This window comes from Hypanus sabinus, chromosome 10 (genome assembly GCF_030144855.1).
Source record: "Hypanus sabinus isolate sHypSab1 chromosome 10, sHypSab1.hap1, whole genome shotgun sequence".
Classification (NCBI taxonomy): Eukaryota; Metazoa; Chordata; class Chondrichthyes; order Myliobatiformes; family Dasyatidae; genus Hypanus; species Hypanus sabinus.
Window position 1 is genome coordinate 102,703,868 of NC_082715.1, and position 24,333 is coordinate 102,728,200.

The 24,333-nt window shown below is 40.2% G+C and overlaps 1 protein-coding gene and 1 long non-coding RNA gene across 7 annotated transcripts in view; one reads left to right on the top strand and one right to left on the bottom strand.

Annotated features, from left to right (window-relative positions):
• The window catches only part of eya4 (EYA transcriptional coactivator and phosphatase 4), a 419,225-nt gene that overhangs the window by 282,098 nt on the left and 112,794 nt on the right, over positions 1–24,333 (bottom strand). The gene's annotated exons all lie outside the window — the stretch shown is intronic.
• Positions 20,912–24,333, top strand: part of LOC132400324 (uncharacterized) — a 59,329-nt gene continuing 55,907 nt past the window's right edge. Inside the window, exon 1 of the long non-coding RNA XR_009514226.1 lies at positions 20,912–21,251. This is a non-coding gene — a long non-coding RNA (uncharacterized LOC132400324). The remainder of the gene's footprint in view (positions 21,252–24,333) is intronic.

Below are 24,333 nucleotides of genomic sequence, written 5' to 3' on the forward strand. Positions count from 1 at the left end.
TGGAAGTTGAGATCCTGTTGCATATAAAGAGGGACTTCACAATTGCATCCTGCAGCCAATTTACAATGAAAGTTCTCTCAGTGTGTCACATATAATACTGGACCCTGGGCAACAATTGTTCCTGAGGTGTTGTCACACCATTAAGGATAGTTCCATGTGGGCAATACTGCAAAAGAATTAGCTGAGAAAAACACCTCTAGAAGGCTTCCTGCCAGCCAGCACTTGTAAGCAGACTGATAAATAAACGTAGCCTTGAAAATAGATAAAAATAGTATAGACGTTGGAAATCTAAAATAGAAGAGAAAGTACTCAACAGATTAGGCTACAACTGTGGGAAGAGAAACAAAGTTAACATTTCAGGTCAAAGATCCTTCATAGTTCTGACTGGTTGAGTATTTCCAGCATTTTATAATAATAAAATGATATCATAAATACACTTGTTTGATAGTATAATATTTCTAGCATCTTAGAGAGAGAAGAAGGAAGATAATGAGATGTGATGTCTGAAGGATTAGTTTATAAATTTAGGAAATTTGGATGACATGCCAAAATTGGAAAACCAGATGCTGGGGGTAATCACTTCCTACTGAGGTGAAATGGTAATGCAATAAAAGACCTTTACCTGAAATTCCAGATATACAACTTGCCTCAAGAATAGAGAGAGCAAAAGGAAGGTTTACACTGTGTAACTCAATATCTGAATTTGCTCCCTGCTTAGACATTTATACCTTCTATGAAAGTTCAAAACTATACTACTCTATGCCGTCTTCCATCCTGCTGCAGTCCTGATGAAAACCCCCATGGAACACCACTGGTTAACACTATGCAGCCAACCAGAATAGACTCCATTTTATTCTTACTCTTTGCCTTGTGCCAGTCAACCAATCTTCTGTCTCTGCTGGCATCTTTTCTGCAATACCATGGGTTCTTATCTTGTTTAGCAGCCTCATATGAGGCACCTTGAGGTCTACTGAAAATTCCAGTAACAGCATCCTCTAACTCCCCTTTGTCTATCCTGCCTAATTCTAAAAGATTCGTCAGGCAAGATTACCCCTTAAGGAAGCCGTACTGATCTTGGCCTATTTTATCATGTTCCTCCAAGTATCCAAAACCTCACCCTTAATATTAGATACCAACATCTTTCTAACCACTGAAGTCCGGCTAACTGGTCTATAATTACCTGTCTTTTGCCCCCCACTCTTTGCCCTTCTTAAAGAGTGGAAAAACATATGTAATTTTCCAGTCCACTGAAATTATTCTGGATTCTACTGATTCTTGAAAGATCATAACAGTGCCTCCATAATCTCTTCAGCTACCCCTTTCAGAACCCTTGGGTGTAGTCCATTTGGTCCAGGTGATTTAGATACCTTCGGACCTTTCAAATTCCAAAGCAGCATCTCCTTATTAATAGTAACAACACTCCCTTCTGCCCCCGACATTCTCCAATTTCTTTCATGCTACTGGTATCTTCCACAATGAATAATGAAAGAAAATACTTGATCAGTTCAACTGCCATTTCATTGTTTCCCAATACAGCCTCTTCAGCATCATTTTCCAGTAGTCCAATATCCACTCTTGCCTCTCTTTTAGCCTTTATATAACTGAAAAAGCATTTGGTATTCTCTTTAATATTATTGGCTAGCCTACCTTCATATTTCATATTTTCTCTCCTCATTTTTTTAGTTGCCTTTTGTTGGTTTTTAAATGCTACCCATTTCCCTGGCTTCCCATTATTTTTGCTATATTGTATCTCCTCTATTTTACTTTTATGCTGTCTTTGACTTCCCCGTCAGTCAAGTTTGCCTCATACTCCCTTTCTAATACTTTTTAGTCCTTGAGATGTACAGTATCCATCTTGCTCCTTTTAGATTGCTCTCAGAAACCCCAGTCATTGCTGTTCTGCCAAAATCCCTGCTAGTGTCCCCTTCCAATCAACTTTGGCCAGTTCCTCTCTCATGCCTCTGTAATTCCCCTTACTCCACCATAATACTGACTTTAGCTTCTCACCTTAAAACTGCAAGGTAAATTCTCTCATCTTACGATCATAACTTCCTAAGGGTTCCTTTACCTCTTTGTCTTTCAGATGAACTGATCTTACACCTTCCAAATGACTCCTCTTACTGTATCTTCCGAATGACAGATACTGTCAAATGTTTTGGGTAATAAGCTCTTTTAATTAGGATACTCAGACGTACAAAGTCTGCAGTATATCAGTATTCAGAGCGACTTGAGAGACCTCGCACACAGCCACTGAAATTTAAGGTGGAGGTGCACTAAATAATCAGGAAAGGAATTAGTACATTGGCTTTGGATTGATTGTATTGATTATTGCAAAAGGACTGATTAAAGGGATAAGAACAACTCACAGACATCAGCCATAATCTTACTAAATGGCAGAGCAGACAATAGGCATCTGCTTCTATATCTTATTATGTTGTTGAAGAGGCAATCTGCATCTACCTTTGTCTACCCACTTACAGTAACATTCCTTTATATTTCAGCTTTTGAATTCATTTTGACTCTCTCAGTTCAAGTCAATCTCTACTCTCCCCTTCAGCATAAGATGTTAATTTCCATATTGCACTTAACAGACAGACATCTTTGCCTCTCTACAGTTCAAATCTGGGTGGTTGTTTCAAACTCCTTAGTTTTATATAATGTTGGAATGAATTTCAAAGTACATGTGTAATATACCAATATGAATTTTAGTGCACTGATCACCACTGACTGCAGGGTAAAATTCTCGGTCATGATATTTTAATAATTCATTAGTCTAGTAAAAATTAAAACATATACCAGTGAACATATTCACATATCCATTGTCACCTGTCAGGTTGGATAAGGATGATGGACGTTTCATTGACTATTCCCTGAGCTAGTGCAAAGAGCTATCCCAAAGTCCTCAGGGATGTCAAGTATGTCCTGTCACCATCTACAGAGGGTAATTCCTATCAGTCTCCTTTCTCCTTGAGGTCTCTAGACATCACACCCAATAAGGTCACCTCTCATTCCTCTAAATTCCAATGAGTCATAATCTGCTCAAATTTTCTTCAAATGTCAACCCTTTTATACTAGAAATCATCCTAATGAAATTCTTCTATGTTGCCTCTCATATAAGTATTCCTTGAAAATGGAGGACAAAGCTATACAAAGTGTTCCAGGTGTAGTCTCACTAATGCACTGTAAAGTTGCATCAACACATTCCTATTTTGTGTACCAAAAGCCTCTTGTAGATCAGATCTGTTTAAGTAAAAGCTTACATTTCCATCTTCCCTCCAACGTGACTAACCTCGAACTTTCCTGCATTATATTACATCTGCAAACTTCTCGCTCACCCACTTAACCTATCCCTCTCTCTCTCTGAATGCTCTTTTGTGTAGTCCTCTCAAATTGTTACCCCATTTCTGTTTTATTAGCAGATTTGAATACTTTACCAATTAGACCTTTGGATTTGGATACATTAGCAGATTTGGATACATTACCACAGCCTGTAAATAGAGAGGGCCGCAGCACTTCTGCTGAGGGACTCCAAAATATATTGACTGCAATTCCCAAAATTAGGATTTTTCTTAGTTGGCTAGTCCCCTATCCATGACAAGTTAATGTCATCAACACATAAAGTAACCTTTTATGAGGTATCTTATTTAAACTTCTCTGGAAATCTAAATATCCTACATGTTTCTAGTGGTTCCCCTCCAACCTATTTGTTATATGCTGGAATAAAGCTAGCAAATTTGTCAAACCTGATTTCCCTTTCACAAATCACATTGACCCTGCTTGATTATCTTATGATTTTCTAAATGTCTTACTATTACTTCCTTGATAATGGTTTCCAGCTTTTCCTAATGCCAGATGTTAGGTTAACTATAGTTTACTGTTTTCTCTGTCTTCCACTCTTCTTGAATTGTGGTGTTAACTTTGTGGTTTTCCAATCTGGGAATTCTCCAAAGTCCTGGGGAATGTTGGAAAATTGTAGCCACTGTACATTCTCTGCAGTCACTTCCTTTAAGACTCTAGGAGGCAGGCCATCAGATCGAGTTATGTGTAGTCTTTAGCCCCATTAGTCTGCCTAGTACTTTCCTTCCTTGTGATAGAGATGGTTTTAAGTTCCTCCCTCCCAAGAGGCACTTGATTACAAATTATTATTTTTGAGACTTTTTAAGGTTATTCTTTTCTGAAGACTGATCCAAAATAAATATTTAGAATAAATGGCAAGTCCCTTTTTTCTTATTATTAATACCCCTGCCATTTTCACAGTTACCTTTGGTTACCTTTTTCCCCATTTCATATTCTTGTATAAGCTTTCAGTGCCTATTTTATATCATTTGCTAATTTACTCTCACAGTACATCTTTTCCCCTTTTATAATATTTTTAGTTATCAGATGCCAGGCCTCTACTAATTTTTGCAGCTCTGCTTACCTTTTCTTCCTTAGTATTGTAATTGCCTTTATTTGGATAGAGAATGCTAGTTACTTGCTTTCAAACTGAATTTGAATTCTTTCAAGCCACGAGCATTCTTTTACCCTAGGGTAACTTCAACTATCTTGTACCTCTCTTGTACAAATGTAGCCAAGAATATCAATCACCCTGACAATGACAATTCTTGCCTACTCTTTGTACAGGATCATCCCTCCCTACCCAGAAGGAGAATCAACTATCACTAGGAGAAATTCAGTGAATTAACTTCATCACACGTCATAGCCAGCCTGTTGAAGTCCTCTGTAGTCTGAGGGAAAAAAAAACACTGGGATATAGCTGATCAGGTACATTGGGTCATTACCTGCAATTTTAGTAAGTTTGACTAGTCAAAGGAAGCTGCAATGTTTCTACATTCACGTGTTAGTTTTTTGTAAGGTAAGCTGACTTGAACCAAACTAACACTCCAATATTTCTACCCCACATGAGACCCAAGGGACAGGCCATAGATACTTTGTACAAAGACAGGCTTTTCTTCTGCGAACAGGATTGTAGATTGTGCACAAAGCACAAGAGAGAGATTGGTATTTTATGTCCTCACTTTTGCTTTAATGCTGCCTTTGACTTCCCTTGTCAGCCTCAGTCATCTTAACCTCCCTTTAGAATAATTCTTCTTCTTTGGTATGTCATTATTCTGTGCCTTCCCAGAAACTCCAATCATTGTTGTTCTGTCATCATCCCTGCTAGTGCCCCATTCCATTCAACTTTGGCCCGCTACTCTGTCATGTCTCTGTAATTCTCTTTACTCCACAGTAATACTGACACATCTGACTTTAGTTTCTCCCTCACAAAATGCAGGGTGAATTCTATTATATTATGATCACTGTCTCCTAAGGGTTCCTTTACCTTCAGCTTCCTAATCAAATCTGGTTCATTACACAACACTCAATCAAGAATTGCCTTTCCCTGCATGGACTCAACCACAAGATGTTCTAAAAAGCCATCTCATCGTATTTTACAAATTCTCTCACATAGGATCAAGCACCAACTTGATTTTTCCAACTTACCTGCATATTGAAATGCCGTATTGGCAATCACGACAGTGCCCTTTTTACATACATTTACTATCTCCCATTTTAATTTGAAACCCACATCCTGGCTGTTGTTCAGTGGCCTGTATAATACTCCCAGCAGGGTTTTTTTTGCAGTTTCTTAACTCTACCCACAAGGAATCTACATCCTTCTAAGGATTTGATCTCATTTTTTATCAACAGAGCTGCCCCATCCCCTCTGACTAACTGTCTGTCCTTTTGATACAATGTATATCCTTGGATGTTAAACTTATAACTATAATCTTTGTTCAGCCACAGCAGAATGATGACCACATCATAACTGCCAACCTCTAAATGTGCTACAAGATTATCTACCCCATGGGTTCCCAATCTTTTTTATGCCATGGACTCCTACCATTAACCAAGGTGTCCAAGGGATGCCCTGATCTACCTTAGTTTGAATACAGTGTGCATTCAAATATAACACCTTCAGTCCTGTATCTGTTACCCTTTTCAATTTTGTCCCCCTTTTGTTAGGCAACTCATCCCACTGGCTGCAATTTTGCCTTAACATCTGTCTAATCTTCCTCACAGTCTCACTACATAATGCATCAACTTGTATACCAACTACCCCATCCTTAGCTCTATCACTATGGAGATTACTACCTTTGAAGTCCTGCCTTTCTGCTTCCTACTAACTCCCTATGTTCTCTCTTCAGGACCTCATTCCTCTTCAGTACCAATATGCACTATGACTTCCAGCTGTTCACCAACCCCCCCCCCCCCCTCACCCCCCCAGTTTAGAATGCTGTGGACCTGATCCAGGACATTCTTGACCTTGGTACCTGGAATGCAACATACCATCCAGGTGTATTTTTCTTGTCCACAGAATCAGACTATGGAATCCCCTATCACTCCTACACCATTCTTCTTCCCCTTTTCCCTTCTGAGCCACAGAGTCAGACTCAGTGCCAGAGAACCAGATGCTGTGGCTTTCTCTTGGTAGATCATCCCCCATCAACAGTATCCAAAGTGGTATACTTACTATTGAGGAGAATGGCCACGGGGTACTCTGCATTGGCTGTCTATTCTCTTTCCCTCTCCTGACAGTCACCCAAGGACCTGCCTCTCACAATTTAGGGGTGACTACCTCCCTGTAGCTCCTATCACCTCTTCATTCTCCCATTTGAGACAAAGGTCATCAAGTTGAAGCTCCAGTTCGTTAACATGGCCTCTAAGGAGCTGAACTTGGACAGATTAGGATAATACAGTGTAGGGAAGCGAATGGCACTTTGGCAGAGGGATAAAGGCATAGATTATTTTTTAAACTGAACATGAGAATGATCCTGGGAATGAAAGGGTTAATGCATGCATTTAACAGCTCTTAGGCTACATCCACACTAGACCGGATAATTTTGAAAATGCCGGTTTCGCGTAAAAATGATAGGCGTCCACACTACGCGTATTTGAAAATATCTCTATCCACACTAAAACAGAGATTTCGCTGAATCTCCTCCTCCTGCGCATGTGCAGGACACATTTACCTAAAACAAGCGACATGTTTGGTGTCGAATCTCGCCGTAGAAGTGCGCGTTTGTGTAGTTACAGACTAGAAAAACTTAAAATGACAGACAGCTGTTGGCTCTCACGCAGGAGAACCTAAAACTAAAAAAAAATACTGGAGCGTATGGAGGCAACCGACAGGGAGTTCACGGACAGATTGACCCGGCTGACGATGAACATTGAAAAACTGACTAACTCTGTGCATTAATAAAGCACCTTGTTATATGCATAAAACATGTCTGCATCAGTGTTATCTTGTATTTCCATACAATGTTACATTAGGCTGTTACACATCTATTGTCAGAGAAGTACTTGCATAAATGGTAAACCACCTTCATACGAGCAAGGACAGAAAACAGGGCAAAGTGAGTACAGTATACTTATTTATTCAGTAAGTTATGGGTCAAAGCATTTCTAACTCTTCTGGCTTCAGTCTCGTTGCCGTCTATTCAGAAATTGTTAGGTTACGTTCAAGAAAACAATGAAATAGCGCGCTGCCGTCTGACAGCGCTTTCAAAAGTCTCCGGTTATCCCATCCACACTGATCTGCCCGAGCAGCATTTTCAAAAATACCCACCCTGGAAAGCGTTTTTGAAAAGCTCCAGTTTTAGGAGACAAAAACGCCGTTTTAGTGTGAATGGAGGGTAAAAACAAAGAAAAAAAGCTTTGGTTACGGATTTATCCAGCGTAGTGTGGATGTAGCCTTAGTCTGTACTCGTTGGAGTTAGGAGAATGAGGAGGGATCTTATTGAAAGGTTTAGGTAGGATGGATGTGGAAAGGACAATTTCAATAGTGGGAGAGTCTACAGCCAGAGGGCACAGCCTCAGAAAAGAAGGAAGTCCCTTTATTCTCCCTTTCAAAGCATGCATAAAAGTGTTGAGCTCATCGGTGAGTGAAGCATCACAGTCATTCATAATGTCAGTTTTGGCTTTGTTGAAAGTAATGGTCTGAAAACTCTGCCAGAGCTGATACATATCCAATTCTGTCTCTACCTGCAATCAGAATTGTTTTTCTTGTCCTTAAAATACCCTTCTCCACGTTATACCTGGACTTCTTGTATAGCTCTGGATCACAGATGTTGAATGCCACAGATCCAACCTTCAACAGACTATGGAACTCTTGGTTCATTCACGACTTTTGGTTTGGGTATGTCCGGTATGTTCTTGAAGGCACACGTTCATCCACACAGGTCTTGATGAAGTCAGTGGCAAATGTGGCGTATACATTCAGTCCTGAAGATGAATTCCTGAGTATTGTCCAGTCCACCGACTCAGAACAGTCCTCTAGGTGCTCCTCTGCCTCCTCTTACCAATCCTCCTTGGTCCTCACCACGGGTGCTGTAGTCTTTAGTTTCTACCTATACACTGGGAATAGAAGCTCAGCCAGGTGATTGGACTTTCCAGAAGTTGGGCATTAAATGGCATTGTAAATATTTTTGATGGTGGTATAACAGTCGTCAAGTGTGTTGGCTCCTCTGGTTCCACAGGTGATAAGTTGCTGGTAGTTGTTCAGAGACTTCTGTGAGCTGGCCAGGATAAAATCTACCACAATGATAGGGATGGCATTAGAGTGTAGTGCAGTTTTGTGTCTACTGATGCTATTGCTCAGTGCCTGCCTGACACTGGCCTGAGGTGGAATGTACATCACTACCAAGATGATGGCAGAAAATTTCCTCAGCAGGTAAAATGGACAACATTTGACCACCAGATGATCCAGGTTGGGTGAGCAGGATTGAGACAGAACCACCATGTTTGTGCACTACATGAGTTAATGCTAAAGCATATTCAACCTCCTCTGCTTTTAAAAGACTACGCTGTTCTGTGTTTGCAGAGAATGATGAAGCCATCAGGTTTGTAGCGCTGTGTCAGTGGTTGTGGGTGTGAGCCATGTTTCCATAAAGCAGAATACACAGCAGTCACTGATGTCCCTCTGGTACAGCAATCTTGCTTAGAGGCCTCAATTTTATTTCCCAGAGACTGTACATCCACTAGTAGGATAGTTGGGATTGGAGGTCTAAGGCCTCTGTGTTTCAATTGTATATGTAGGCTGGCATGAAATATCCGCTTCTGTTTTTTAAAGGGGAACTGCACCCAGGAATCAAGTCTGCAGTCCGTGCTTCATCAATTTTGAGTGTTCAGATATTTTTTAAAAAACATCTTAAAATAATGCTGCCTACTGAAGTATCAGTGGCCATGACTGCAGATTTCAGCTGCAGTAGTCCTAAATGGGAATATTTGATGATTCCCATTGGAGCTGCATTTGAATACTCCCCACTTGATGGTGCCATTTAACCCGAAGGGCTTGAGGGATAATAAATCAGCCAATGGTGAATGGCAGAGCAGACTTGATGGGCTGAATGGCTTAATTTTACTCCTATATCTTATGGTCTCATGATCACTGATGATCTTACTGACTTTTGCAAAGACGCATTGAAATTTGTCCAACATTGCTTTTTCTCTATGATGCCAATGGGTGTGTTCATATATTGTAATACGATGTTTTCCTCACATGTCTTTCCCATTACCTGTGTCAAATTACTTACCTGAATTTATTTTGTCTCCCTTTGAAAGACAAAGGTTACATTAATTTTGTTTCAGTTTATGAGAATTCTGAATACAATTTTATTTAAAATACTCACATTGTGCACATAAAGACAGATAGATGTATAGTGCCTGCCTATAGTCTCTTCAGTTATTTTAGGTTTTTAATTCTATGTCAAGTAATAGCTTAAACCACATCACTATTACATTTCATTAATAATGTTATTGAACTATAACATTTGATCATCATTAAGTTTGGCATCATCTTCCAAAGTAAACGCTGATGCAAAATATGTAATTAATATTTCCACCATGACTATCCCTGTTAGAAATTTCTCTGAATCTTTACATCCTCTACCAGTATTTTTCAGCAGGTTTTTGTTTATAACTTTCTTTGAGAATATACGTAATTAATGTAATTCTTGCACATGGTTAAATATGTCTTCTGAAAGAAGTAACAAAGTACTGAATTGTTCTTGTGGCAACTGTGTTTTGTCTTAATATTAAAACAGGTTCTAATTTTAGTTTTCATGATCCACCCTCTGAAATTTTGAAAAGAGAAGCTTTCATGGCAAAGTACATTTGATTTTCTACAAAATGAATGCGCTACTCAAAATAGAACTTAATTGAAAAGGTGAGAAATGGATTACACCAAGGAGTATGATGAGATGGACAGTTCTTTTAAAGAGTCAGCAATTGTATAAAGGTTTAAACATCATCTTCTGTGGCTTATGTACATAATGATTTCAAAATATTTGTTTCTTTAAATTTTTATTAATACTGGAAGGAAACAATTCAAAATTCATCAGTGGTTTAAGGGTACATCTTTCAACTTTTTTATTTGTGTAATCATATGCCATGCTTGCTTGGATAATAAAAAAGTTTCAAACTGGGATTTCATCCTGCATCAATCAGCACTTATCCAATACCCTCGATTCCAGAGAACTGAATTGGAAGCAGCATTTGGACTGAACCCTACCGTGAAGTATTTTTTATAAAGAATAAATAGCATGCTTTGACTTAGTATCAGCTGTCCAAGATATGCAATCAAATATTCTATTCTTTTAATTATCATTTTGTAGCATAGGTCACGTAACTATATTGGTGCATGGCTTCTCGCTTTATCCACCTGCTTAACAGTTATGCATGGACTCAGGTGATCTTGATTAATATTCAATCAAGTGATTAGGCTTATAGAATATTGCCTTCATCTTTCTGGTAAGTGTTGTTTAAGCACAATTGGATCAGCATCTCAATTTATAGCTACAATAGAAAGAGTAGATACCATACAATTCCGTGCCTATCTTTCTCACAATTTCATGTTCTGTCTCCCTAACCAGTTTTCTTCCCTGTGTTGACTTTTTGTTATGGTTGACCATACCATCATCCGGCTCAGCAGGACTGCTCTCATTTGCTATCAGTCTTTCCTACTTCCTGTGGAGAACCTCATAAGCAATTCTCTTTATTTCTACAAATCAATGCGGTATTCTGTCAGTTCCACAATATCCTTTCCCTAGTATTCTTTTAGCAATAGCATCGATTGAAAGGGTAAGGAGGTTATGGGCTAGGTCTGGGCTTCCAAATGTATGCTGAGGAGGTGCAGTTCTGCTTTCTTGACCATACTTAAATCACAGGTTCCCAAGCTGGGTCCATGGACAGTATAAAAAAGGTTAGGAAACCCTGCTTTAAAGTAATCCACGGCTGCTATGCCAGTGGACTGCTCAAATGAAGGGCAATTTTGTGTGGTTAAAGGATTAAGAATAACATTTCATAGAATCATAAAGGTGCCTAACTCATCCGTTCTGACAGTGGGCACCTTTCATATTAATTCCATTATCCAGCACTTGGTCCTCAGCTCTCAGTGCCTAACTGTGTGGATTCTGTGCATTAGGAATGCTTCTTCACCCCACCTCATATTAACTGACCTTTTTCATTTCTTTAATACTCACCTCTCCAGTAAAAGAACAACTTTCATTAATATTGAGTGTTTGAGATTCTAAAATACCTTCAAGGCACATCGCACAGTGATATTAAGTCACTGGAGGAAATGTCTGGGCCTAGGATATAAAGGTCTTAAAAAGAAAAAAATTACTGGAGAGAAAATTCCAAAAAGTCAGGACTTTTGGCAGCTAAAGCTATGACCATCGCTGGGGAGTGATTAAAGTCAGAGATGCTTAAAAAAAAACAATTTTGAAATATTTCCTTTCTGATTGGCTGTTCAACTTAGCTGCACAATTCTTACATTAAATGCATAACATAATTTCAAATTATTTTAAAATAAGAAGCATACAATCATGAAGACTAGTGACACTAAATGGAGTAATTTCAGTTCTGTCAACTGAGAGGAATTTATGAAATATTGAAAAGTGATAATCTCATAGTCCTAAGCTATAAATTTATGCATTCCCAAAAATAGCAAGAGAGCTGTGAGCCTTATACCCCCAAGTTAACAAAATATGAGCAGGGTAGCCCCTCCAGTTATAGAAGTAACCTTCTGTGTGCAATAATTAAATCACATTATATAAAACTGTCAATCAAAGTTAAAGGCCCAAGGCCAAATGTTAGTGATTTCACAATGTTGGAGTTACTTTTTAGGGCAAACCAAAAGATGACGTTAACTTTACACTCCAGAATCCTAATGCTAATGAATGTTGGAAATGGGCTGTTGGGAATGCAGTCACCCTTCCTATTTAATTTGCTTTCCTTTCTTCTTGTAAGTATTGACTATTTTTTCCCACAAAACTTCAAGGCCAACAGACGCCCTCAGATATTTTCCCCAATGCATGAGCCTTAACAACCTTCTAATTTGTCATTACTCAAGGTTTAGTTTACAACTGCTTGCTTCACCAAAGGAGTCTAATAACCTAGATGTCCAGAATGATTTTACCCTTCCTTCCATACGATCATTATGCAAATTTTAATACTCCTACCACCATTTAACTGGAACAGCTAATGTCTGGTATGACTAAGGAATTAAAACCTATTACTTTACATGCTCTGTATGTTTCAACTACTTATTGTGTTAAACAGTAGAGTCCCTTAGGAACAGCAGTTTAAGGATTATTCACTGCATTGCATGGGTTCATCTTAAACTCAATTTATTGTTGAAGATATTGAATTTGAATTGGCCATGCCCAAGCAGTCAAAATCATTTTCTTAAAGCGCTCTCTAACATAACATGAAATCTTGAGATGACTTTTAACTCCAAATACACAGTACTGTTCATCTGTGTTGCAAAAGAGAAATCACTTTCTAATAACGTGCTGAGAGAATAATTATTCCAAATATAAAGTTACATAAAGGATTACATATAGGATTTTGAGTCTAAAGATTACACTGTAATTATTTAACCCTTATTTAGTAATTGTGAACACAACTTCTTTCAGTGGGCAACTTTAATCCCAATATAAGCTCACCATTATTGTGTTCTGGGTTGCAAATTATGTAAGTTCTTGATATATTATGAGGTGTAATCTTTAAAAATAAAGCCTCAGCCAGTGAAATCAGATACAAAGGCAAAACATTTTTCCTTGGAGGGTTGTTAGTCTTTGGAGCTCTCTGCCACAAAGGTAGGTGGAAGCAGAATCATGAGCTGATGGATTATTGATAAGGGGTGAAAGGGAATATGACATTTTTTTTTGCCATCAGTTGAGCGATATCACAGCAGAGTTGAAGTGCTGAGATACTTACTCTTGCTCCCAATTCATATGGCTACAGTGTTTCAAAGATCACAATTCCCAATTTTTATTTCCTGGAATGGAGTCAGAATCAATTTCATTGCCAAATAGCAGTCCCGTTTCCAACAATGGAGCGGGGACTGGGAAGTTCAGGCACTCAGAGAGCAAACTGGAAAGCTCACAAAAACAGGTGCAGAATCACAATACAGAGTTTCCCCACATCTGTTGCTGTCATTGTAGGCTGCAACCCAACTTTTGTGACACCTGCTAATTCATATGATTATAAATATGAGAAAGTCTGCAGATGCTGGAAATCTGGAGCAACACACACAAAATGTTGGAGGAACTCAGCAGGCCAAATAGCATCTATGGACATGAATAAACAGTCGATGTTTCAGGCCAAGACCCTTCAGGACTGAGAAGAAAGGGAGAAGATGGCAGAATATAAAGTTGGGGGGGAGGGGAACAGGGTAACTAGAAAGTTACAGGTGAAGCCAGGTGGGGAATAGAAGAAGGAAGGGAGAGGGAATTTTTTTTACATATAGGAGAAATTATTGTTCATGCCATCAGGCTGGAAGCTACCCAGACTGAATATGAGGTATTGCTCCTTCACCATGGCACAACAGGAGGCCAGGGGCCACCATATCAGAAAGGGAATGGGAATTGAAATGTTTGCCAACCAGGAAATTTTGCTTTTGGTGGATGGAATGTAGGTGCTCGAAGAAGTGGTCCCCTACTTTACGATGGTCTTACCAATGTAGAGGAGGCTGCATCAGGAACACCAGACACAATAGATAACCCCAACAGAATCACAGGTGAGGTGCTGCTTGGAAAGACCTCTTGTGGCCTTGAATGGGCAGGTGCAGCATTTAAGCTGCTTGCAGGGATAAATGATGGGTGGGAGATGAGAGTGAAGAGACAAATGGACAAGGAAATCATGGAGGGAGCAAGCCAATCCAAGCAGCATCGCCAGTCCTGATCATTTGGATCTGAATTCATATGATGCACGCAGTGAAGCTGATTGGATCGTTGTAGTAGCAAGTTGCACAATACCACTTGAAGCGAGCTTGCACATCTTGAAGAGAAAGTGGAGTGAGACTGCAGCAGCTGCAGAACTGATTCCGACTTGGAAAATAGAGACATTATAGAGGAAAGAATAAACTCCCATATTTTCTGACACTGTGATGGGCCAATGAAGCAAGACGTGCTGAAGATGAGGGGTAGTCCATCCACATGGGGACAGGTAAACTCTAAAGGCACTGTGTCCAATTAACTGTGACAATCAATGTCATGAACCTGAAAACAGAATCGGTATAATTTTACTGTCCTTGCATGACTGATTAAAGTCTTTGAATTTTCTTCAAATACCATAATCCTATCAACTGCAAAGCCTATCACAAACACTGTTCAGCGGGATCCATATCATGTACCTACCAATAGCCTCAATCAATCTGACCTAACATTCATATGATTACCTCAGTCTCACATTTTTAGCTTTGCCTCATGTATCACACTCAGATCTCCCTCTTTGATCTCGTTGACAGCAACTTAAGCAGCACATAACCTTGGCAAGGAGATAACAAAACACATTGCATAAAAATTCTGATAATTTGGATCTGAATGTTCAGTAGGCCTGACATTTCAGCAGCTAGCTCACTAAATGAATGTCAAGGATGTGAGGTAGGCCCAGCCTGTAGGCCAGCGCTATGAATCTGGAGAATGGCTGGGGCCAGGGCCCATACTGTGGTACAGGGCCATGGTTTCAGACAGGATTTGGATCCAAAACTCCAAGATCGTGAGCAAGTTTGCAGTTTGAGCTGGGGTCTGGTGTGATTACCGCTTCCTTTAAGCTCCACTGGAAAATATTCTACATAATCATTTAAGAACTTAAAAACTGGCATAAGAGTGCTTCTGGGTATTAACAGTAGTAACATCCAATAGTTCAAAAATTCTGCCAGTCCTGATTACAAGTCCCAAGGCTGCCAGCTTATCAGAGTTGTATTGTACATGGTTGCCTAGTACAATTCCATCTCTCTTTGAAGGACAAGGTGATCAATAAGTGGATGCAGTAGAAGCTGTTAGTGAGGGATAGATATCCTACATGACATTAGCCCTAAGAAGGAGACTTTCTATCATTACAACCACCACTGCTGGGGCTGCAGCCAGAGACAGGGCTAAAGGAATAGCAGATAATGGAAGCTTTATATTTAATCATCCGACTTGCTTCCCACCTCTCCTCCCAGCTCAAAATTAGATTTATAAACTCAAGTTCAAGTTTAAGCCCAGTTTATTGTCATTCGACCATACATGTATACTGGCAAATGAGACAACATTCCTCTGGACCAAGATGCACAGCACAGTACAAATAACACACACACACACACACACATAAAGTAATTAACTCTAGATGCTGCGAACATATTTTAATCTTTATTGCAGGCAAATAAGACTGCAGATGCTGGAATCTGGAGCAACAAACAATCAGCTGGAAGAACTCAGCAGATGAAGCTGCATCTGTGGGAGGAAAGAAATTGACAACATTTCAGGTTGAAACCCTGATGTCAGGTTTTGACCTGAAACAGAGACTTCTTTCCTCTCACAGATGCTGTTTGACGCACTGAATTCTCCAGCTGGATGTTTTTTACTCCTTACAGCCATGTGCTTTTCCTTCCAGCGCACCAAGAATGGTAAGCTGCAACACCAGAGTTGTTACAGCAGAAACAGGGAAATTTTTACAGTTAAGATTGTTCACTTTCTGTCTGCCTGTGTATTGCTTAGGGCATATATATGAGGGTGATTGATAAGTTCGTGGCCTAAGGTAGAAAGAGTCAATTTTAGAAAACTAGCACATTTATTTTTCAACATAGTCCCCGCCTACATTTACACACTTAGTCCAGCAGTTGTGGAGCATACTGATCCCTTCTTTATAGAAGCTGGTGTCTTGGACCTGCAGAAGTAGACCACAGCAGGGGTGATTGATAAGTTAATGGCCTAAGGTAGAAGGAGATGCATTATTAACTTCAAGCTTTCCGCATAATCACTCAAAGAGTTGAACTGCACGTGCATATAACAAGAGTTGTATAACTCATCTCCGTCTACCTTAGGCCACGAACTTATTAATCATCCCTGCTGTGGACACTTCTGGAGGTCTAAGATGCCGACTTCTACAAAGAAGGGATCTGTATGCTCCATAACTGCTGGACCAAGTGTGTAAGTGTAGGAAAAATAAATCTGCTAGGTTTTCTAAAATTGACTCCTACCTTAGGCCACAAACCTATCAAACACCCCTTGTATTGTGAGCTGGTGTGAGAAGCCACCATGTTTCTGTGTGTGTGTGTGTGTGTGTGTGTGTGTGTGTGTGTGTGTGTGTGTGTGTGTGTGTGTGTGTGTGTGTGTGTGTGTGTGTGTGTGTTTGTGTGTGTGTGTGTGTTGTATGTGGGTCTTGCTGTTTGCATGAACTGAATGCATGAAAGTTATGTTTAGTCACAGCTGAGTAACAAGAAATAAAAGAAAACAAGCTTTATTTAATTTAGCATGAGAATGAATTAGTAGTTTGTATAATAATTGCGCCGCTCCTCCAAGAGAACCAGTGCCTGGAATTTGAGTTGGAAGGAGGTGAGCAGGGCTATTTTTAACTTCAGCAACGATTCAATGAAACTAATCCGAAACAGCAAGAGCATGCTTAAAGGGAAGAGTGGCCGACTCCTGTTACTAAATTATATGCTCGTTTACAAATGTAGTCAGAGCAGAATGAAACCACGATGACAGCTAACAGGATCCCAAGTAGAGATTTACATGATGCACTGTCTATGGTCACACATCAGCTCGAAACTACAAAACGGCAAATTCCTTACAGTTACAACATACATCAGAATTTATATACAGGTCTTACAAAGTGATTTACATATAGCCTACAGCAGCATACAAAATGGAGAATCCTTTTGTCCTTGCAAAGTTGCATTCTTTTTTTGTCTACTGTTGTCTGCCAAAACAGAACAGAAACATAGTCAGCTCTTTCTGAATGGAATATGCCGGTGACCTTCTTTATGTAACAATGGATGGAAAACACCAGCTATTACAATGAGCTCCAACTTATGGCCAGAAAGAGCAAAGAAGTTCACTTAAATATTCATTGCAAAGCTGTGCTTAATTGCTCAAAGTTTGTAGCTGTATTTGGAAGAGGAGGCTGATTTCACAGAGGTTGTCCTTTCTGAATTTCAGCTATCTGACACTGTTTCTTGTTGAAGTTCAGGTAGGAGAATTATTCCCTGAATAGTCGTGACTTAAATAGCCTCCTGCTGAGAAGCTCTTATCCCCTTTCTCCTCCCTCTTCTAGTAGCATGTCCTGTTTTGCATGCCCTCTGCTCTTTGTCTCAGTTATGCTATATTCCTAGGGGACAACAGAAGCCTTGAAGTAAGGACAAAGTTCTTCAAAATCTGCCAGCACCACTCCCCATAGACTATAACAACTTTAAAGAATGTCAGAAAGCTATGAACACTTATGCAATCATACCAACAGCCAATGGAAATCAATCAACATCTAAACTGAAAGAAGTTGATGATCTACTTAAATGCCTTTGGTAGGGTTTCTTCCTGTTGCTGAAGAAGTGTTCAGCTAAGTGAGATCATTAATCACAGAATTGCTGAATGCTTCAGCGTTGGGGGCCATTTGGCCTGATGGGTCTGCACAAACTCAATGCAAGAGCATTTCAGCTAGTCCCACTCCTCCTGCTCAGTTCCCATACTCCTTTAAAATTCTTTCAGGTACTTATCCAGCTCCCCTTTGAACACCAGTATTCTACTTGCCTCCTTCATTATCCCTCATAGTCTATTCAAACCCTAACCACATTCTGCTTTAAAAAAATCCATGTTTGGGTTGCTTTTTTTGCCAGCCACCCTTTTTCTATGCCTCCTTGTTCTTGATCCCTCTGTCAACCTGAATATTTTTTTCTATCTACTCAGTCTTTACATCTTATGGCAACAACCACAAATTACCAAATGCACCAGCAAACCAAATGACCATCCTTCAAATCAGTTTAGTAAATGCCCTGCACCTCTGTGATGTTGTATATATGCCCTATAGTTTATTGCCCAGAATTGGATACAATATTCCACATGTGGTTGTACTTAGTAAAGATTCATCATGACTTTCCTCCTCTGTTCATTAAGCCTAGGCTGCCATGTATTTTTTAACCTTCTTCTCAACCTGCCCTTACATGCCCTAATGTGCATATACTAAGAGTCCCTAGAAAAAGTATTCACACCCACCCCACCCCCAGAAGTTTTCATGTTTTATTGTTTTACAAAATGAACTGGAAGATGGTGGCAGACTTAGGCCAGAGGCTCTGCTTCCCAACTGAAATCGCGGAAACCAACCTCAGACCAGACCTTGTGCTATGGTTGGCCTCACTCCATCTCATTTACATCATCGAGCTTACAGTGCCCTGGGAGGATGCAGTGGAGGAGGCCTACAAGAGCAAGAAGCTGAGGTATGCTGAGCTTGTGGCTGATGTGCAGCAACATGGCTGGACAGCAAGGGTGCGACCGGTTGAAGTAGCTGCAGAGGATTTGTAGCCACATCAACATCAAGGCTTCTCTGGGAGTTGGGAGTGCGAGGGAAAACATGCCAACAAGCCATCAAAGACTGCTCCAGAGCTGCTGAAAATGGTAGTCAGTGGCTCTGGATGAAGAGAAAGGATCCCATCTGGGCCCCCAGGTGAGTGAATGGCATCTAGGGGGTGAGCCCAGGACTCCAGGATTCACTGCTGAACACTCTGGAGGTGTCGTGGGCCTATCAGTGAAACACTGAGGGAAGAGGAAACCCATTTGATAACCCAGAAGATGCCACCACTCACTTGACTACCCCGCAGAGTCTAGGCAGCATGTCTCAGGGGTGCAAATAAAGGATATCAACATCTAGTCCTACATAACATATCAACAGAAAGAGACTCTTTTGTGTCAAAGTGAAAACAGATCTCTACAAAGTGATCCAAATTAATTAGAAATATAAAAGACAAAATAGTTGATAGCATAACTATTCAACCCCTTTAATATGACACACCAAATCATCACTGGTGCAGCCACTGGTTCTAGAAGTCACATAAGATTGGTTAAATGGAGATCACCATCTGTGGGCAAGGTGTTTCAACTGATTATAGTAAAAATACACCTGTATCTGGAAGGTCCAGCTGCTGATGAGTCAGTGTCCTAGCAAAAACTACACCACGAAGACAAAAAAAAACACTACAAGCAACTCTTCAAAAATGTTGTTGAAAAACACAAGACAGACACAATAAAATTTCCAAGTCACTGAATATCCCTTGGAGTACAGTTAAGTCAATCATCAAGAAATGGAAATAACACGGTACAGCTGTAAATCTGCCTAGAGCAGGCTGTCCTCAAAAACTGAGTGATTGTACAAGAAGGGGACTAGTGAGTGAGGCCACCAAGAGATCTATGACAACTCTGGAGGAGTTACAAGCTTCAGTGGCTGAGATGGGAGAGACTTCGCAGATAACAACTGTTGCCCAGGTGCTTCACCAATCACAGCTTTATGGGAGAGTGGCAAAGAAAAACCCACTGTTAAAAAGAACTCACATGAAATCTTGGTGTAAGTTTGCTAGAAGGCATGTTGGAGACTCTGAAGTCAGCTGGAAGAAAGTTGTGTGGTCTGATCAAACCGAAACTGGGCTTTTTGGCCATCAGACTAAGCACTATGTATGGTGTAAGCCAAACACCACACATTGTCAAAAACACACCATCTATACCGTGAAGCGTGGTGGTGGCTGCACCATGCTGTGGGGATGCTTCATTGCAGCAGGCCCTGGAAGGCTGCGAAGGTAGAGAGTAGAATGAATGCAGCAAAATACAGGGAAATCCTGGAGGAAAATTGCAACTTGGGAGAAAATTAGTTTTCCAGCAAGACAATGACCCCAAGTATAAAGCCAAAGCTACACAGGAATGGCTTAAAAACAACAAAGTTGATAACCTAGAGTGGCCAAGTCAGAGTCCAGACCTCAATCCAATTGAGAATTTGTGGCTGGACTTGAAAAGGGCTGTTCACTTACGATCCCATGCAATCTGACAGAGCTTGAGCAGTTTTGTAAAGACAAACAGGGAAAAATTGCAGTGCCCAGATGTGTAAAGCTGATGTGAAAGGTGATATCCACACAGACTCAAGACTGTAATTGCTGCCAAAGGTACATCCAGTAAATACTGACTGGAAGGGGTGAATACTTATGCAATCAATTATTTTGTGTTTTATATTTGTAGTAAATTCGGATCTCTGTAGAGAACTGTTTTCACTTTGACATGAAAGAGTCTTTTTATGTTTATTAGTTTCAAAAAAACCTAAATTATTAAAAAAAAATTGTAAAACAATAAAACATGAAACTTCCAGGGTGGAGGTGGTGTTGAGTACTTTTTATAGGCACTGTACATTTCTCTGTTTTTCCACCCATTTTAGTCCTCTGTTTATATTGTCTATTCTAAGTGCTCCCTTTAAAACATCTCTTTGCATTAAATTTTAAGCTGCCACATATGCACCTATTTCTCCTTTAAATCTGTATTTAATATCCTTACATTTTACTACTTCTCCAAGTTTTGTCACCTAAAGATTTAGAAATTGTACCTGTAGAAACAACTACACAAAGATGGCACCAGTGAGCAATGCAACCAAAGGTGACGTCCTTCAATCATTTTTACGATACTACTCCTTCCTTTTTCAATGTGATTCTGCTACTATTGGAACCTGCAGCTTACATTTTGATGGAGTGTTTTTGGGCCAATTGAGCAATCTGACTCTTTCCTTCTCCGAGGGAGTTCAGTGAGGTTTGGAGCGGAGTGTGCGGCCTGGAGATCCTGGAGAAGGGGTGTAAGCCCATGCTTGACTCCATTTTCCAACAATCTCACTGATTAAAGCACTGAGCAAGACTGAAATCAACGAGGACGAGATCAGAAGGCAGGCGGGCGTTTGGCACACTCCTCCTTCTTCTGCCAGAGGTAGGCGGCTGTGTTTGACCAGCCTCTCTCACACTGCTCCTGGAAGAAGGTCATTGCATTCGAACAGTGTCTCTCTCCCTTTCTCTCACTGCTCTCAGAGGAAGGCTATTGTGTGTGACCGGTTTCTCTCTCACTAATCCTGGAAGAAGGTCATTGCATTTGATCAATATCTTTCTCCCTCTTGCTCGATGCTGCCAGAGTCTTATGTCTTAGGAAAGGTTTAATCGATGTGGTTTGTGGATTGGACTTTGTGGTTCACGTTATAACTTCTGGTTACTCCTTTTTTTTTTGCTATTTTTGCGATTTTGATCAGGGCAGACTGGCTCAGTGGCCTGTAGTTAATGAATGACACAGAACTAAATTAAACAGAACTGAACATTCCTAGACTGTTTCAATGACTCAGTGGTTTGATATTTTATATTCTATATTTTTTGCTTGCTTATTTGACTTTTGTTCTTTTTTTTGCATGTTGGATGTTTGATGTTTTCATTGAATGGGTTCCATGATGTTTCTTTTGTTCTGCGGCAGTCTATCTGAAGACAAATCTCAGGGTTGCAAACTGCATGCATACTTTAATAATAAATGTACTTTGAACTTTGCAGTACAAGTCACTAAGAAGTAAAAAGACACATTTTAAGAAAAAATTAGTGACCCTAGGGGACTCCACAGTACACTTTCTTCTCATCAGCAAAACAACATTTTACTAAAATTTTCAGTTTCCTGTGACCTAGACAATGTTCAATTCAAATTTTACTGTGGACTTCAATCTATTGACAAGATCTTTATGTGGCACTTAATCAAATGCTTTGTGGAAGTTCATATATACTTCAACTGCATATTCTTCATCAATACTCTCTCTGTTACTATGAAATTAGACATCATTTGCTTCTGACAAAACCTTATCTACCTTGGAGCTCTGCTTACTGATTTCTAGTTATCGAATTTATCTATGAATCCTTTAGAAGGTGGAACAGTGCAGTACAGGAACACTCTGGCCCCCAGTGTTGTGCTGAACTAATTAAACCCCATGGTCTCCACAATCTTCCTATAATGGGGCAACCAGAAATGAATGCAATACTCCTGATGTAGCCTAACCAGAGATTTAAAAAGCTGCAATATGACTTGCTGCCTTGAGTAAAAAAGGCAAACATGCTATATACTTTCTTTACCACCATATTGACTGATGTGGCTACTTTCAGGGAGCTATGAACTTTGACCCCAAGATCCCAAATGTACATCAACACTGTAACTGTGTACTTCTCCTTCATATTTTGCCCGTATTTGCCTCGATTAAATATCACCTGCCCTTTATTTTCAATTGATCCACATTCTGCTGTATCCTTCGGCAACATTCTACACTATCCACAACACTCTCAATTTTGTGTCATCTGTAAACTTAGTATATCACCCACCCATATTTTCATCAAAGTCTCTGTATATCACAAATAGCAGAGGTCCCAGAACAGAACCCTGCAGTACACCATCAGTCATGGACCTTGAATCAGAATAAGACCCATCAACCTCTACCCTCTGTCTTCTATTTGCAAACCAATTCTGAAACTAAATGGTCAAGTCACCTTGAATTCTATGCATCTTAGTCTTCTAGGTGAGCCTACCATAAAGATGCTTATGAAATGTCTTACTAAAATCTAAAATCAGTGCTTACTAAACAGCACACTCTGATGCTTTCCCTATCATTGTGGGTAATTTCAACCAGGCCAGCTTGAAAAATAAACAAGATAAAATCTGCAGATGCTGGAAATCCAAGCAACACACACAAAATGCTGGAGGAACTCAGCAGGCCAGGCAGCATCTATGGAAAAGAGGATGTTTTGGGCCGAGACCCTTCAGTGTCCTGTCCTGTGCTGAAGGGTCTCGGACGAAAACATCTACTGTACTCTTTTCCATAGATGCTACCTGGCCTGCTGAGTTCCTCCAGTATTTTGCGTGTCAGCTTGAAGAACTCCTAGCATACAGGCAGAGACTGAGGACTACAGCACCAATGATGTACACAGCAAACATATGGTCAAGAGAGGAGGAGGCGCAGGATTGCTTTGAAATGGTAGACTGGATAGTATTCAGAGATTATTCTTCAAATCTACTGTAAATGAATACATCACAGTTGATACCAACTTCATGAAGACCTGCATGGTTGTGTGTGTGCCTTTGAGAACATACCAGACATAACCAAACTAGAAGTCGTGGATGAACAAGGAGATTAACGGATAGCTAGAGGCTAGATCTGTAGCATTCAAGGCCAGTGATCCAGAATTCTACAAGAGTTTCAGATATGCCCTATGAAAGGCTATTTCAAGAGTGAAAAATCAATTCTGATCAAAGTTAGAGATGGAATCAGATACACGTCAGCTCTGGCAGGGCTTGCAGGCCATTACTTCCTAAGAGGCAAAACTTAACATCATAAATGGCTATGATGCTTCACTTCTACATGAGCTTGACATATTTTATGCATGCGTTGAATTGGCAAATATAACTACACCTGTGCAAATCCCTGCAGCGTCTGGGGAGTCTGAGGTCTCCATCTCAGAAGTTTATGTCAGAACATCTTTGAAGAGGGTGAACCCTTACAAGGCGAGGGGCCCCAATGGTGTACCTGGTAGGGCACTGAAAACCTGTGCCAACCAACCGGTGGGAGTGCTCAAAGACATCTACACACCACACATCACTAGCAGACATTGGATTATGCATAGCAAGAGAGAGATTCTAGGAGAGCAAGGGCAGTCAGGACATTCTACGCACCACACATCACTAGGTGATGTTGGATTGTGCATAATTAGGCACTTAGCAAGGGACAATAAAAAGAAGTTAGGTTTAAGAAGGGCAACTAAGTGAGTGGGCCAGTATTAGAGTGAGGGGTTGAGGTTCTGACTCATAGAAGCTTCAGCGAGGAGAGGCAGAGGCATCGGTGAGGAGAGGTGGAGACTGTAGGCAGATATTTTGTTTAATATTCCTTCTTTGTTCCTTTATTTCTTACTGCACAGTTAGGACATTAGAGTTGCTAGACAGGATAATGGAATGCTCCTCTTGCAGGATGTGGGAAGGCAAGGAGACTCCAGGGTTCCCG